This window comes from Rhineura floridana, chromosome 5, assembly GCF_030035675.1.
Source record: "Rhineura floridana isolate rRhiFlo1 chromosome 5, rRhiFlo1.hap2, whole genome shotgun sequence".
NCBI classification, from domain to species: domain Eukaryota; kingdom Metazoa; phylum Chordata; class Lepidosauria; order Squamata; family Rhineuridae; genus Rhineura; species Rhineura floridana.
The window spans coordinates 178,587,378-178,602,168 of NC_084484.1; the positions used below are offsets into that span (position 1 = coordinate 178,587,378).

At 45.8% G+C, this 14,791-nt stretch overlaps 1 protein-coding gene across 8 annotated transcripts in view; it reads left to right on the forward strand.

The window, feature by feature from the left end:
• The window catches only part of TENM4 (teneurin transmembrane protein 4), an 850,566-nt gene that overhangs the window by 255,437 nt on the left and 580,338 nt on the right, over positions 1–14,791 (forward strand). For all 8 annotated transcript variants that reach the window (XM_061628962.1, XM_061628964.1, XM_061628965.1 and 5 more), the window contains exons 2-3: positions 2,360–2,466; positions 11,001–11,042. The gene's annotated coding sequence lies outside the window, so the exon portion shown is untranslated. The remainder of the gene's footprint in view (positions 1–2,359; positions 2,467–11,000; positions 11,043–14,791) is intronic.

Below are 14,791 nucleotides of genomic sequence, written 5' to 3' on the forward strand. Positions count from 1 at the left end.
ATTTCTGCAGCAATTTGTGATTAAAAAAAAAAAATCCTAATGAAAATTCTCCAGCATTTTAGTGTGAATTTCTCCTAATAAACACATTTTTGTAGGCAGTTTTGACAAATGTACATGTGTATATTTTCCATAATATAATGCATTTTGTATGTTATTTTCACAAATATATACATTTTTATGCACACTTTCCCCAAAATATATGCATTTACGTTAACATTGGTTGGTTGGCCAGCTGCGTTGCAAAATTTGAATAAGTGCGAATTTCAAAGGATGGCTGTGTTTCGGTTCTCATATTGTTTTGGAAAGTGCAAATTCGATCAATTTGGCATCAGATGCAAACTGAATCGAATTTCTTGCCCACCCCCAATGCTCACGCATGCACACACACACGCACACAAATCCCTACACTGAGAAGATGAGGCGATCTGAGGGAATATTGGCCAATCTGAGAGAATATTGTAAGGACCACTTAGACATTGCCAACAAAAGAGTTCATAGAATCCTAGAATAGTAGAGTTGGAAGGGGCCTATAAGGCCATCAAGTCCAACCCCCTGTGCAATGCAGGAATCCAGATCCCCCCCAGCATATGGCCCTCAGAAGGTTGCCTAGAAGGGAATGAGGCCCTTGGGCTGGAAAAACGTTCCCCATCACTGTTCTAGGGAGTCAGGAGGTACCACTGGTTTTGAGGGGAGGTTCATCTACCTCTGTGTTGAGCCCCAGCTGTCTCACGAGGCCCCGGGAGGGGGAAGGCATGAGTTTCAGGTTCCCCAGCAGTCAGAAGGTGCTGAGGATTCAGTAGTTGTTGAGTCTCCTCAGAACCTTGGGGAAGGGAGTGAGTTTGACTTTGTGCCAGTTCCCACGGATGGCGCTGCCTCCAAAGAGGACAGCGCGCAGCCCCCAGACATGCCAGAAGAGCAGTTGGGCGATGTTTCAGAGCGCGCGTTGACTCCCCCTTTACCAAGCGGCTCTTGGGATGCTTCAAACGAGTCTCCACCCCCTGACCTCGAGCCTGTTGCTAAGGAGCCAGTTCTTTCAGATGAGCTGTTGGAAGCACACACCCCTTCACTTCGCTCTCGACGCCGCGAGAAACGGACAGGGCAGAGGCAGGGCTTGCGAAGGAGTCAGAGATTACGATCCCAGACTTTTCCTACTTAAGACTGCAGCTCTCAGGTTTGGGTGCTGAGTCAACTTACACCATATGCTGCAAAGCACGTGTAGAGTTTAGTTAGGAAATTGTAGTGAGTTAGCATAGGAACTTCTATGAAGCGAACTGCGTTTGATGTATCCATTACTTTAATAAAACAAGAATTGCATTCACCTTCGTCTCCAACTCGTGGCTCTCGCCCTGAGCAGGACACTCTGTGCGCCCCCACTCCCTCCCCCCCTTTTAAAAATAATAATATTGGCCTGTTGTCAGTCACAATATTTCCTCCTCACTGGCTCCTCCAGTGATTTAGCCACCCACCGTGTTCATTTCAAAAATTGCCAACCCCAGAGCAAGAGTGACAGTGAGCTCTACCAAGCCCTACTGCTGCCTTACTCGCCCTGTATGATGGCCTATGTCGGGAGAGAGGCAGGGGAGTGTCCACTTGTAAAACATTGATTGCAAGAATGATAACGTGTCTTCAAAATATTGATATTTGAAAGGGAAAAACAGATATTTCCTTCAAAATATCAATATCTCCTTTAAAACTATTGATACTAATTTTGATATTTTTTCAAGTGAAAACAACAACAACAGATACAGAACGAAGTCAAATTGATGTCAGCCTGTAAGGTTGACAGAATCCTTGTGAACCAGCACCGGCCAATGGATCCCACCTCTAGTCTGTACCCTTTAGTCTGGCTCTAGAGGCACCATTGGCTGAGACGCTCTTAGGCTGTGGATAAAAATAATCTATGGCTTTCTGCACTGAGGCATGTATGTTCTTTCAGACAGCTGGCACCTTTGGCTAATTCTCAGTCAGTTGCACCTGATTGGGTTTTTTGATGCCTGGTCAAGATCTCCTCCTTAGCCTGGTGGTCTTCAGTTCCTGCTGGTCTTTGAGCATGTCCATTTGGAGGATGAAGAGGATCATGTAAATTCACAAAAATTGTTCTAATACCTGGTGAGGGTTGCATGTTGGTTTGTTCTGGTTCTGGTTCTGGTTCTGTCTCTCTGTCTGTCTCTCTCTCTCTCAGTGGCAGAAAGAAGGCCTTGCAGTGCAAAGAACTTCATCCAGCAATTTGTCCACCTAATTAATTTGTTATTTATGTATGTGTTTCACTTGCTTAGCAAAGCTCTGCCAAAGAAAAGGGTTGCCCCCTCTGGTGGCCTAACACACATGGCATGAGTCTCTATTTTTCTTTCCTTTTCAGAATGGTTTTCTGTGCTGCCCTTAAAAGAGGAAGATCAGATGACACCAAAGAGGGACCCACAGAGCTTCGGGGCATTGCTCATCCTGTATCTGCTGTAATGGAGCCAGGTATCCAGTCTTTCTCTGCAAACCCTGTATGAATCCATGTTGCATTTGTTCCTGCTGTGGGGAATCTTAGATTGGCACGTGTGTCCAGGTGACATTTTGGAACAATACAAAACAGCAGAAGGTCCACTTCAGAGTTCAATAGCAGCGGGGGGGGGGAGGAAGAGAGAGAGTAGCCACTGACCAAGATCCATTTGCAGTATAAAATGAAAGATGCAGTATAAAATGGTGCATGCATGCATTTGCCAGGTCGCCACTGGCGACCATAACTTTTGATCTGGCGAGTGCCTACCAGAGTGCAGAGTGGAAGACAGATGAGGGCTTGCCTTGTTCTAATGCTCGTTGGATGTACTTGAAAAGAGTGAGCCCTTCAAAGGTTGAGAACGCAGGGAACTGCTGGCTGGGGGTGATGGAGTATGAATGCTGATTTAGGTGGACAAATATAAGGCACAAGGCAGTTTCCTAAATTCCTATGATAGCTAAGTAGCACACTGTATAGTACAGTAGAGGTGCACAAGGAATTTCACACTTGTGAATGTTATATTTCCCCCCCCCCAATAAGAACCAGCCTGAACCACAAGATGGAGCAGGGGAATGAATAAACATATGCAAAAGTGACATGGGCCATAAATAGCCTGATTTGTGTGCAGGGGAATGGCCATGTCTCAGGGATAAAGCATCCAATTTGCATGCAGAAGGTCTCAAGTTCAATCCCTGGCATCTCCAGGCAGGGCTGGGAATGCCTCCAGACTGACACCCTGGAGAGCCACAACCAGGCAGCGTAGACAATACTGGCTGAGATGGACCAATGGTCTGGCTCAGTATAGGGAAACTTTCTCTGTTTCTGTGAAACAGATTCCTACGTTTGTTCCCAATGTACAGACGAGAGAGTGGGACAAACTACGGACAGGCATCAGAGAATGGCCTTTGTCTTTGGGCCGTAGTTGTTGTGCTTCCAGAGGCTTCTGGCTGCCTGGTGTGGGAAACCAGAATTCTGGAATTAAACAGACTTTGTTCTGAGTCAACCAACAGATTTTATGTCCTTCCGATACTCTTTGAGACATGGGCTCTGGCACGTAAGAGGAAATCCACATATTGGACCAATGGCATCCAGATGTCGAAACCTGGATTTTACATGGTCCAGGAACGGTTGCCATGAATACGTCTTGCTTTGCTGATGTTGTTAGTAAAACTGGCTAATGGTAATCATTATTTACCTGTTCCTCGTCTTCCCAGCAGTATCGTGCCGCGTAGCCATGTACAGCCAATTAGAATTAATGCAAACAGCACTTATGAGCTGAATGCCTAGTTTATTTCCAAATGGGAAGGTCAACGTCATTATCCTTGGTAGATTCAATTACCAAATCCTATGGAATCATAGCACTTACTTCCTGCTTGTTAATCACATCTAGCTCTGCAAAAGATCGTTGTTTAGGGTGTTCCCCCCTCTCAAACATAGCCAAAACATTTCCTTCTGTCATGTTGCCTACAGTACTAGTTTCTCACCATGAAAATTAGATTTCTCCGGCCTTCTCTGTTTCCTTTCTTACTTGCTTTAATACTAAGTGGTTTTTATATTTAGAAGGGGGGAACCTAGTCACTTTTGAAACTACACACAGTAAAGAGAAACGGGAAAAGCATCCGTGTGCAATGAATCCCGTGGAGTCATGTAGGGGCCCCTGGAATAGCAAGTCATGATAGTAGGAAACAGTATCTGTTAGTTGTCGTAAGTGGGAACCTGCAACAGAATATTGTAGGCATATTAACAGAACTTCTGCAATTTAGGTTTCCAGCCAGCCTGGAACAGGAATCTTGCACCTCTGTAGGCTGTAACTTTTGGAAACTTTTCCAAGCTCTGGACTTTTTCCTGATGTCCAGTCGAAATCTGGCTTCCTGCAACTTGAGCCCATTAGTCCGTGTCCTGCACCCTGGGACAATCGAGAAGAGATCCCAGCCCTCCTCTATGTGACAACCTTTCATGTACTTGAAGAGTGCTATCATATCTCCCTTCAGTCTTCTCTTCTCCAGGCTAAACATGCCCAGTTCTTTCAGTTTCTCCTCATAGGGCTTGTTTTCTAGTCCCCTGATCATCCTTGTTGCCCTCCTCTGAACCTGTTCCAGTTTGTCTGCATCCTTCTTGAAGTGCGGAGACCAGAACTGGTCCTTCTTTGTTCTTCTTCACTGGGAGTCCTTGGGGACAGGCTGTTGGTCAGTGGTAGAGCATCAGTCTTGCAAGCAGAAAGTTCCAGGTTCAGTCCCCGGCATCTCCAGGTAGGGTTTGGAGAGAACCCTGTCTGAAACCTTGGAGAGCCTCTGCCAGTCTGTGCAGGCAATACTGAGTTAGGTGGACCATTGGCCTGACTTGGTGTAAGGTAGCTTCCTAAGTTCCAGCCCATTTCTCTTTGGAGGAGTTCTTCAACATCTGTTAGGGAGCCACGGCATGCTGTGATGGATTCTAGGCCTCGGTTCATTTTGGGTCCTCACTGTGGTTTCACATGGAGCATCCTGGAATGCACCCAACGCTCTCCTGAAGCTGTGGGTTGCAAGGGGAGATGTATTGGTGATGGGCAATCTTTCCTTCAGGGAAGCTCTAACACCATTGCTCATTTTCTCTTTGCGGAATGCTGATAAGCTTCTTATGAACCCCAAGGTTCCTCAGAACACACTTTAAAAATGAATAGGGTACCAGATGCCCTAACCTAGATCTTAATGAGCTTTTTTCTTTCCTTTAGCAAAATTTATGTACCTCTTGATTGTAATAGGATCTCTAAGTGATTAACCCCCCAAAAGCAAAATTATTAACAAAACTCAATTAAAAATAGTTGTTTAAAAACTTTCAAAAGATAATTAAGGTCAACAGTAAGCTGAAAATACATGTTTTAATCTCAGCTTCTACACGTCTCGATAGGCTTGCCTAAAACAAAAGTGTCTTCAGCAGGCACTGGCAAGAGTACAGCGAAGGCACCCGCCTGATGTCTACATGCAGGGAGTTCCAAAGTGTAGGAGGTGCCATGTTAAAAGATCTGTTTCTTACAAATGCACAGCGACTATTATGTCACACCTGCAACAGTGCCAGTTTCACAGATGGAAACAGATGAATGGGTGCATATGGGGTAAGGCGATCATGCAAGTAAATTGGTCCCAAGCTGTGCTTTATACGCTAGTGCTTTATATACTAATAGTAACACCTTGAGCTTGGCCTGGTAGCAAATCAGCAACCGCTGCAGATCTCTGAGGAAGGGTGTAATATGCTGACAGGGTCTCATTCCTGTCAGCAACTGTGCTGTATAGGGTTGCCAGGTTCAGGGCCTGAGACTGACCCTGTATCTTTAGGAGAAGAGAAAGTCAGCCGAGTGCAGGTGTTTTTGCAACCCTGTAATGGGAAAAACCACAAGGTGGAATTCTCCCTCCTCCCTGCACAACCTTTAAAGATACAGAAGACCTCTTGGTTGCCAGGCCAGATCCTGTTGGATTTCCATAGCTCTAGCTTGCTCATGCAAATAGACATAAATAAATCCGGCGTCCTATTTCTCATGCAAAACTGAACTCCCTCTCCAGGATATCTGTGGCGAAGACATTTGCAAAATGTCCTTCCTCCCCTCACTGGAAATCTTCCAGTATAACAGCAGGGACACATTGTGTTGCACGCAAAATATCATAGGTTCAGTCTCTGGCATCTCTAGCTACAGGATATATCAGGTGATGGGAAAGATCTCCATCTGAGACCTTGGAGAGATTGCCTCACTCGGTACAAGGCAGCCTCATATTATAGAATCATAGAGTTGGAAGGGGCCTATAAGGCCATCGAGTCCAACGCCCTGCTCAATGCAGGAGAATCCAAGTGAAAGCACTCCCGACAGGTGGCTGTCCAGATGCCTCTTGAAGGTCTCCAAGATTGCAGAACCCACCACCTCCCAAGGTCGTTGGTTCCATTGTCGTAATGTTATGTTGTCATAATATTAAGGCATAATCCTATGCATATTTCCTTCCTTCCAAGTTTCACTCCCCCAGCCTTCCTAGATCCCCTGGTACCTCTTCTCCCTCCCCTGTGATCATTTCCTCTCCGCTCTACCCTGCATGCTCAGACATCCTCGGCCTGACTCCCCAACTATACCTCCAGGTCATCTCTCAATTCAACAGTACCATCTGGCTTGGTACAACCTTTGCCTGCTCTGTTGCTTGACTCCCCAGAGGCTCCAATCCTGCAATGACTCACTGGCCCTCTGCCACTGCGTTCCTTTTATTAATTTCAAAGGCCTTTGCAGTGGATTTTACCAGCCATTTGTAATGTTCTGCTTCCCGGCTTGTGAATTCCAGGATTTTAAAACAGATGCATTGCATCACATTGGTATTATTTGCTGAGGGGGGGAAAACTGTCCACATTTTCCTCTTAAGGCCTCAGAAATACTTAACATTGGTTGTTTTGCTTCTTTATTAAAGGAAAATTACATGCCTTTTTAATTTTTATGTTAATGCTTTTTTAAACATTAGCTCTATTCAGGACTCCCTGTTGTACAACCAAAGGGTAATTCCCCTTCAGGAATTATACTTTGCACACTGGTAATATAATATTTCCTCTGTCTGTAGCCTAGGGCTTTCTCCTAACAACCCTGCCCCCTAAAAGGCCCAAATGAATCTAGCTTTGTGATCTTCTCTACTGATGGGAACTTTACAACATTTTCATCTTGCACTGTTGGGTAGCAAAGCCCTGCTTAACAGAGGAGAGACAAAAGCAGGTGTGGATGTCTGGAGAAACAGAAGGAGCTAGTTGCTCCTCTGCTTTGGGGAGGAGTGTATCTCAGTGGCAGAGCAATGGTTTTGCATGCAGAAGGCACCAGGTTCAATCCCTGGAAACTGATGGGTTTCCTAAAGAAATCCTCTGCCATCTTGTGTCATATCGGTAAGACCCCTGCCCTTGAAGATGTGTCAGAGTTACCCTCCCCACCCATGCTTTGATTGTGGTCTTTGCCCCCTCCCCACATCTTCACCCCAGCTCTATTACAAACCTCTTTCCAAGAAGCAAAATAGGGCCAGGGCGTCCCTTTTAAAAAGGGGACTGTTCTAGGTAAATGGAGGCTGCTCTCACACTGCACTTTATTCCGTTATTCTGACTATTTCTTACCTGGTTATTTGTGCATTTTATTTGATCTTCCACATGATATAAGACTTCCGGAAATGTAGTGGAATATAGTGAAACTTTAACACTCATTTCCGTGACAAATGATTCCAGAAATTATTTATTTATTTATTTATTTTATTTGTTTCATTTATAAACCGCCCATAGCGAGTGGCTCTCTGGGCGGTGTACAAAAAAGTTAAAATACAAAATATCACAATAAAATCAGCCTACAAACAATGAACACAAGCAGCAACAAAAGAAAGTAGAAAATTTAAAATTATAACATTAAACGCTTAAAATGCCTGGGAGCATAGCCAGGTCTTAACCTGGCGCCGGAAAGATAGAAGCGTTTTTCCTGATGTTCAGTCGATATCTGGCTTCCTGCAACTTGATTGTTTTTTATGCATCATCACCCCCCCAAGGGTGCGGAATGATTTTATTTATTTATTTCATTTATACCCCGCCTTTCTTTTCATGATTGAAACCCAAGGCAGCGTACATATGGTTCCCAGGCGGTCTCCCATCCAGGCACTGACCAGACCTGACCATGCTTAGCTTCAGCAGCGAGCTGGCCATAGGTGCCTTCAGACCATAACCTGGGATTTTGGATGTTCTGTTGCTGCACAGGAACAGGAAGTGTAATTGCTCTGCACCTCCTGTACCTGTACAACGCTGTCATGCTTGAAATGCAGCTTTGATATCTCCCTGGCCTCGAGATGTGCATGCTGGTGTTGCTGAGACTGCTTGTCCACCTCCCCTTGGCTGGGGGAGATGCAAAGGACTGCATTGCCACTGTGATGCTGCTATGCAAAGAAAGGAAACGTTTGGGGTATGTGCATCCTGTTCCATGTAGCAGAAGAGCACCCACAGTGACTCTCCATTAGGTAACTTTCCCACTCAAAGCTCCTCTCGCTCTAAAAAAAACCCTCATTTGAGCAGTGGCAGGTGGTGGCTCCATGTCAGTGGGGCAGAGTAATCCGCTGTGGGTCTTAGTCTGAACTTTCAAGGAGCCGTCATAGCAGGTCCGCCCAAATCGCTTCTGAGTTGCATCACAATGTAACAATGTTCCATGGTGGCTTCTGAAGAAAAAGTGGTGCCCTCCCTCCAGTGGAATAAGCTGTCCTGAACTGTGGGGCAAATTTTGCTGCCACTCCCCCCCTTACCGTCTGTATTTTGTCAAATGGGGGGAGGGAGCATTTTCCTTCAGTCCTACTAAATATGATAAATACTTATAGTCATACATGCCCTGTGCAGCAGACTATATGGTTAGGAGGATACGATCAGCATCTTAAAGGTGCATTTCCATGTGCCTTTGGATACCAGCATTCAAGTGTCCACCCATTGGATGTCAAAGATAGTGATAAGACAGGGCATTTTTAGAACCCTTGACATTTGACCATGTTACTCATCCTTTAAAGCAAAACAGCATTCCATGGCCAGGGGAGATGCACTAGGCTGCATTTGCAATGTGACATTGCTTCTCAGGGACCTGAAACTTTGTGGGTTTGTGCACCCTGTTCTGTGTATGAGGAGAACATCCAAAGTGGCTCTCAGTTAGGTGATTTGCCCACTCGATGCTTCTCTCTAAAGAAAGTTTCTCATTAGAGAACTTGCAGCTCAGCATCTTGTCTCTCACTCTTTAAAGGAAAACTGCCTGACCAAGAAACAGCGTGAAGCTGAAGAAACTAAAATTCTCCCTGGCATTTAATCTTTCCATGAATAAATATATATACACTTCAAGCAACATTCAGCTCGTTCCTTCACCTTCACAAAAAGAAGGGGGAAAGGGGCCTTTTGATTAGGTATATCATCTCCCCAAGTGCTTATTATGTCACATTATATTGATAAATACTCAAAGCATATCCCCTTTAGGAAGAAATTCATGCCCCCCTAGTGTGGACAGGGATTACGCACGATAAGGGCGGAACAAAACAAATGGCTTCAGGGTGTAAGATGAGCTCCAAAGCTCAGAGGAGAGAAACACATGCAAATGGAAGATGCCGTCACCAAAGGCTCATGTCTCCTAGGTGTCCAAATGCACTACGTCAATCTATCTACAAGCCTGCTTTGACAAAAGGCCACCAGCTTTTGGCTAAACTCCATGGACAGCAAAACACACAGCCCAGGGCCTGCTTGCTTGGTTCCAAATTATTTCAGCATTTCCCCCTCCTCCACCACGCCACCCTTCCACGCCACTTGGCCATTGTTGCTCCCTGTGGCTTCCCAAGACAAAATGCTGCCCTGGCAAGAGAAGGGATGGCAGGTGAAACATCTTGCTCTCTGCCCTTTGCAGCTGCAGCTACTGTGTACCACTTTTTCTTTGTGGAAACTTTCCAGCAATTTGGTGCACGGGACAGTGTTCATTAGCTGCCGCTGTGTAGAGGTGGGACAGTTGGACCCCACCGGGCCTGATAATGTATTTCCAGGACAGGGAGAGATAAGGCCGGGCATGCTGCAGGCAGTGGTGAAGAAATGTCTTGGCATCAGCAGAGGTGCTGGCAGCCGGGTTATCAAAGAAAGTGAAAAAAGGGAGGTGGACTTCAGTCATCTTACTCCCTGCGCGTTATGGCTGAAGCTACTCTTTCTTGTTTTTCTTCTTCTTTGACACTAATTTGCTGTCGATTTGGTGCATGGGACAGTGTGGATTAGCTGCTGCTGCACAGAAGCAGGCAAAGTGGACTCAGTCCATCCCGAGAATGTGTTTGAGGATGGGGAGCAGGGATGTAGTTGTGTAGAGACACAGAGAGTTGTAGACCCCTTACTTCTTTGGGAGCAGGGTCCCAACATATAAGCCAATCGGCATGAAAGGGGAATTCTTCAAATCAAATTGTTTCTGGCAACTTTTAACCCTCAGAGAGACAGATGTGGGGAGGGGAACCTATGCACACAGCAGTTCTATTCTGATTCTGTAATTCTGTAATTGCAGAAGATAAGGTGAATCCTGGGGGTGTGGCTGTGAGGGGACATGGTGTGACTGTCAGGAAGGGACCCTGCACTTCTGAATTTGCCACTACACCACTGATTGGAGAGAGGGAAACTGGTCATGCTGTAGGGAACAGGCTGCCCAGTGATGTGCCAGCACAAGTGGGGGTCACAGCAAGGGGAGATCCTACTGGGGATTCCCTTGTGCTCTCGTCCCTTCAAGGATGCCATTGGGGGGCCACAGACTTTGTCCACACGAAAGTGGCAGAGAGAGGGAGAAAGGAGTCGAAGGACCCTGTGTAAGGGGCAGGGAAGTGGAGATCTCCGGGGAAGAGACTGGTCAAGGAAAGGAGCGATCCCCAGTGAGAACTGGGAGGGTCTGCCATTTTCCGTGACGGCGGGAGGGGGGGAGTCAAGCGCTACTTTTGTATAGAGAGTAGATTGTGTACTTGTACCTTGTTTTTGTATTTTAACATCCTGCTCCCTTATTTCTTAGGTTGTTGCTGCTGTGTATGTTTTACAGTTGCGCCTGAGATAAGTAAGTAATAACTTACGTTGGGAGACTTTGTTAATGTATTTCTTTGTTAAGTATTGGCATATATTATTTGTTGTGTTCTGTGTTGTAAACCACAGTGGGGTCTGTTGATGAAAGATGGTATATATATGTGTGTAATAAATAAAAACCCACCATCTGTGTACCTTTTGAGCGGATGAGCAGAGCTGCTCAGTTCTGCTCCATGGCATTTTGCTAGAGAGCAGAGTGAAGCCATTTTCCTCCACCCAAGTGTCTGTGACCAGCACCTAGCACAAGATCTGGAGCTGACATTATTAACTACACTGACCGGCAGCAGCTCTCTAGGGTTTCAGGCAGGGACTCTTCCCCAGAGATGCCAGGGGCTGAACCGGAGACCTTCTGCATGCAAAGCAGATGCTCTGCCCCTGAGCTACGTCCTTTCCCCAAACTTCCCCCAAGCCAACAACTGGCTTCCAAGCCAACCAGGTGTGGGTGTGGGATTGCAGGAGCTATGAGCCATCAGCCATCTGAAGCCACCGAGCAAGCATCTCCTGGCCCTCCATGCCCATTGAAGAACCATCTTTAGCTAATTGTCACATGCATTATCCACCCTTCTTTTAAGGAGTGCAGGGTGGCATGCGTGGGTGTCCTCTGCACAACAAACCTGTGAGGTGGGCTGGGCTGAGGGAGAGGGATAGTGACTGGCCCAGGGTCATCAGGGAGGTTAATGGCAGGGGATGTTTTCACATAGCAAACACAATTGCTCTGTGTATACCAGTGCTGGGTGCGCTAGCATGTTTAATAAAATAGGCATTTCATTCAACCTTTGCTGGGGGGGGGGGCATGTATACCCACAGAAATCATGTTTGCCATGTAAAGTGTGGGGCTACCTGCATCACATGGCTCCCGTTCAGTGCAGTCTGTTCTTCAGGAACATAGGAAGGTGCTGCTTGGGCCCTCCCAGAAGGAGACCAGGGTGGCGAACAAAAACACTAAAAGCACTTTAAAACATCTTAAAAACAAAAGACTTTAAAACATCTTTAAACCTTTAGAACATCTTTAAAAACATATTAAAACAGAACATCTTAAAAATGTCTTTAAAAAAAGAACAACTTAAAAAGCAATTCCAGCAAACATGCAGGCTGGGATAAGGTCTCTACTTAAAAGGCTTGTTGAAAGAGGAAGGTCTTGAGTAGCCACCAAAAAGATAACAGAGATGGCACCTGCCTGATATTTAAGGGGAGGGAATTCCAAAGGGTAGTTGCCACCACACTAAAGGTCTGCTTCCTATGTTGTGCAGAATAGACCTCCTGATAAGATGGTGTCTGCAGGAGGCTCTCACCTACAGAGCACAGCGCAGTATATAAGGGGTAAGACGATCTTTCAGGTATTCTGGTCCCAAGCTGTATAGGGCTTTGTACACCAAGACTAGAACCTTGAACTTGGCCCGGTGGCTAATGGGCAGCCAGGTCAGAGCTCTGCTGAACCAATCGAGAAGCAGAGCAATTGCTTTCATCATCAAGACACTTTGCTTTTTGCCATTTTGGGAAACAATTACTCAACTGCAGTCTCAAAAAAACAGGGCTCCTGCTGGGAGGAAGGGCAGGATATAAATCAAATAATAAATAAACAAACAAATAAATAAATAAATCACCTTCAGTCCCCCTGTTTTGAAATTTAAGTGCATTGCTTTGCATCCCAGACATGAGCCATCAATGAAGAAGGCCCAACCAGCAAGCATGACTATCAGCAACAATCTTCTCCTCTGCTACTTGGTCCCAAGAAGCGCGCAGAAGGGATTTTGAATGGCCCTCTTCAATCAGCATGTCTTTAAAATGCAGTCCCATATTTCAGATTTCAGACAGAAATGCTGCATTTCACCCCCTAAAGGCAGAGACGATAACAATAGACTTATTAACGTGGTGGGTTTTTTTAAAAAAAATCCTACGCTCTAATTATCATAAAGCTATTGAGTTTCATTTCTTTTTATGGAGATGGCTTTATGGAAATGGAGAGAGGCGTGTGCCTTGCTTCTGCAGCAGCTCTGAAAAATCATCATCTGGAGAATTCAGATCAGGTTTTTCCTGACTGCATTCTTCTGAGGTGCTCCTTTTGTTCCCCCACCCCACCCACCACCGCCTCAACCCCCCATTCCTCCTTCCTCATCTCCCTTCCCCAGCCTAACAGTGTATTTTAAACGGCTTCCCAATTGCCTAGCAATTTACAGTTTCATACAGAAGGAATGGCTTGAGGGAACCATCCACCTTTTATGCTTGGAACATCAAAATGAAATGCCAAATGGAAAGACGAATATGGCACAAGATTGTGGAGAAAGATGGGTATATGATATACAGTTTTGTTGCTTAGGGGCAGTGGAGGGGCAGCTTATGCCTGGGGGGGGTCCAGAAATGTATTGGAAATACATGAGAACTTAAAAGATGGAAAGATGGTTGTAGAGGGAAGTGGCCGTCATACGACATAATGAGTTACCAGCGTAAGTAGAGACAATTCACACAGCTGTTTGGACACCCTGAAGCACCTTGGACAGCTCCTTGAAAGTTTGGACTAAAACCCAGAGTGGATCCCACTGCCCCACTGACATGGAGCCACCGGCTGCCTCTGGATTTAGGGTTGGTGTGGCCATTTATGCATGGCCAAGAAAGAGAAAATGCATCAGCCCCAAAAAAGAGTACACTGTCTTGTGTGAAATGTGAATATGCTAGTTTGTATGGATAGATGCAGATTGAGACGTAATAGGAATACATCTCGGCATAGTGGGAAAGACTGACTCAGTCTTTGGTCCAGGTGCTAGAACACCAGAAGAGCCCCACTGGATAAAACCAAAGGTCCAGCATCCTGTTCTCACAGTGGCCAACCAAATGCCTATGGGAAGCCCACAAGCAGGACCTGAACACAACCGTGTTCTCTCCACTTGTGATTCCCAGCATACTGCCTCCAACAGTGGAAGTAGCTAACTGTTGATGGTCAACTCCAAGGCCTCCCTTCATGTGCTTGGATGCCTTCAAATCCCCTAGCAGTCCTTCAAAAAGTGGGCCAATCCACCCATCCCCCATTAACTTGTGAAAGTACTCTCTACTGGATTATATAAAATTAATTCACGCTCTGCATTTGGTCCTGAGCTTATCTGGGCCGTAGGCACTGTTCCATGACAGCGACATCATAAACACACACTAGTGCCATGTTTTGTGAGCTCCCACTGCAGTGTTCCTGGGAGTCCTCCCCACAGCTCTCTATTTTATCCAATTTACCAAGGTTGGGAGTCCTCCCCACTACCCTTCTCTTCATCAAAATTATTGTTGGAGGAGACAGGGAACTGGGAACACTAGTAGGACCTCAGGAACCAGGCACTGGCATACATGGTTGCCATGGTATTGAGGGATACTGGGAACTATGAGAAATGTAGTTCCCATGGTCCCCCAAATCACTGGATGCCTTGGTGAACTTATTCAGTGAAGCATTCACAAACTCAGTGCCTTTGAGAGGATTCACCTGGGCTTCCCTGCTATCCCCTGCTGAAATTGGAAAATTGTGCAAAGTGTGGAGAATCACATGGAAGTCTCCAAAATAATACCAGAGTAGAACATGGACAATCCATGGTCTGATTGGGCCAGCTTCTGGAGGATCTGGAGATCTGTCCAAAGTTGAATCATAGGTGGACTCCTAAATGCCAGACCATACTACCCTGTTTTAAATTTTATGCATATTTTCTCCTAATATATGCATTTTCATAACCATTGGTTGGTTGGAGAACT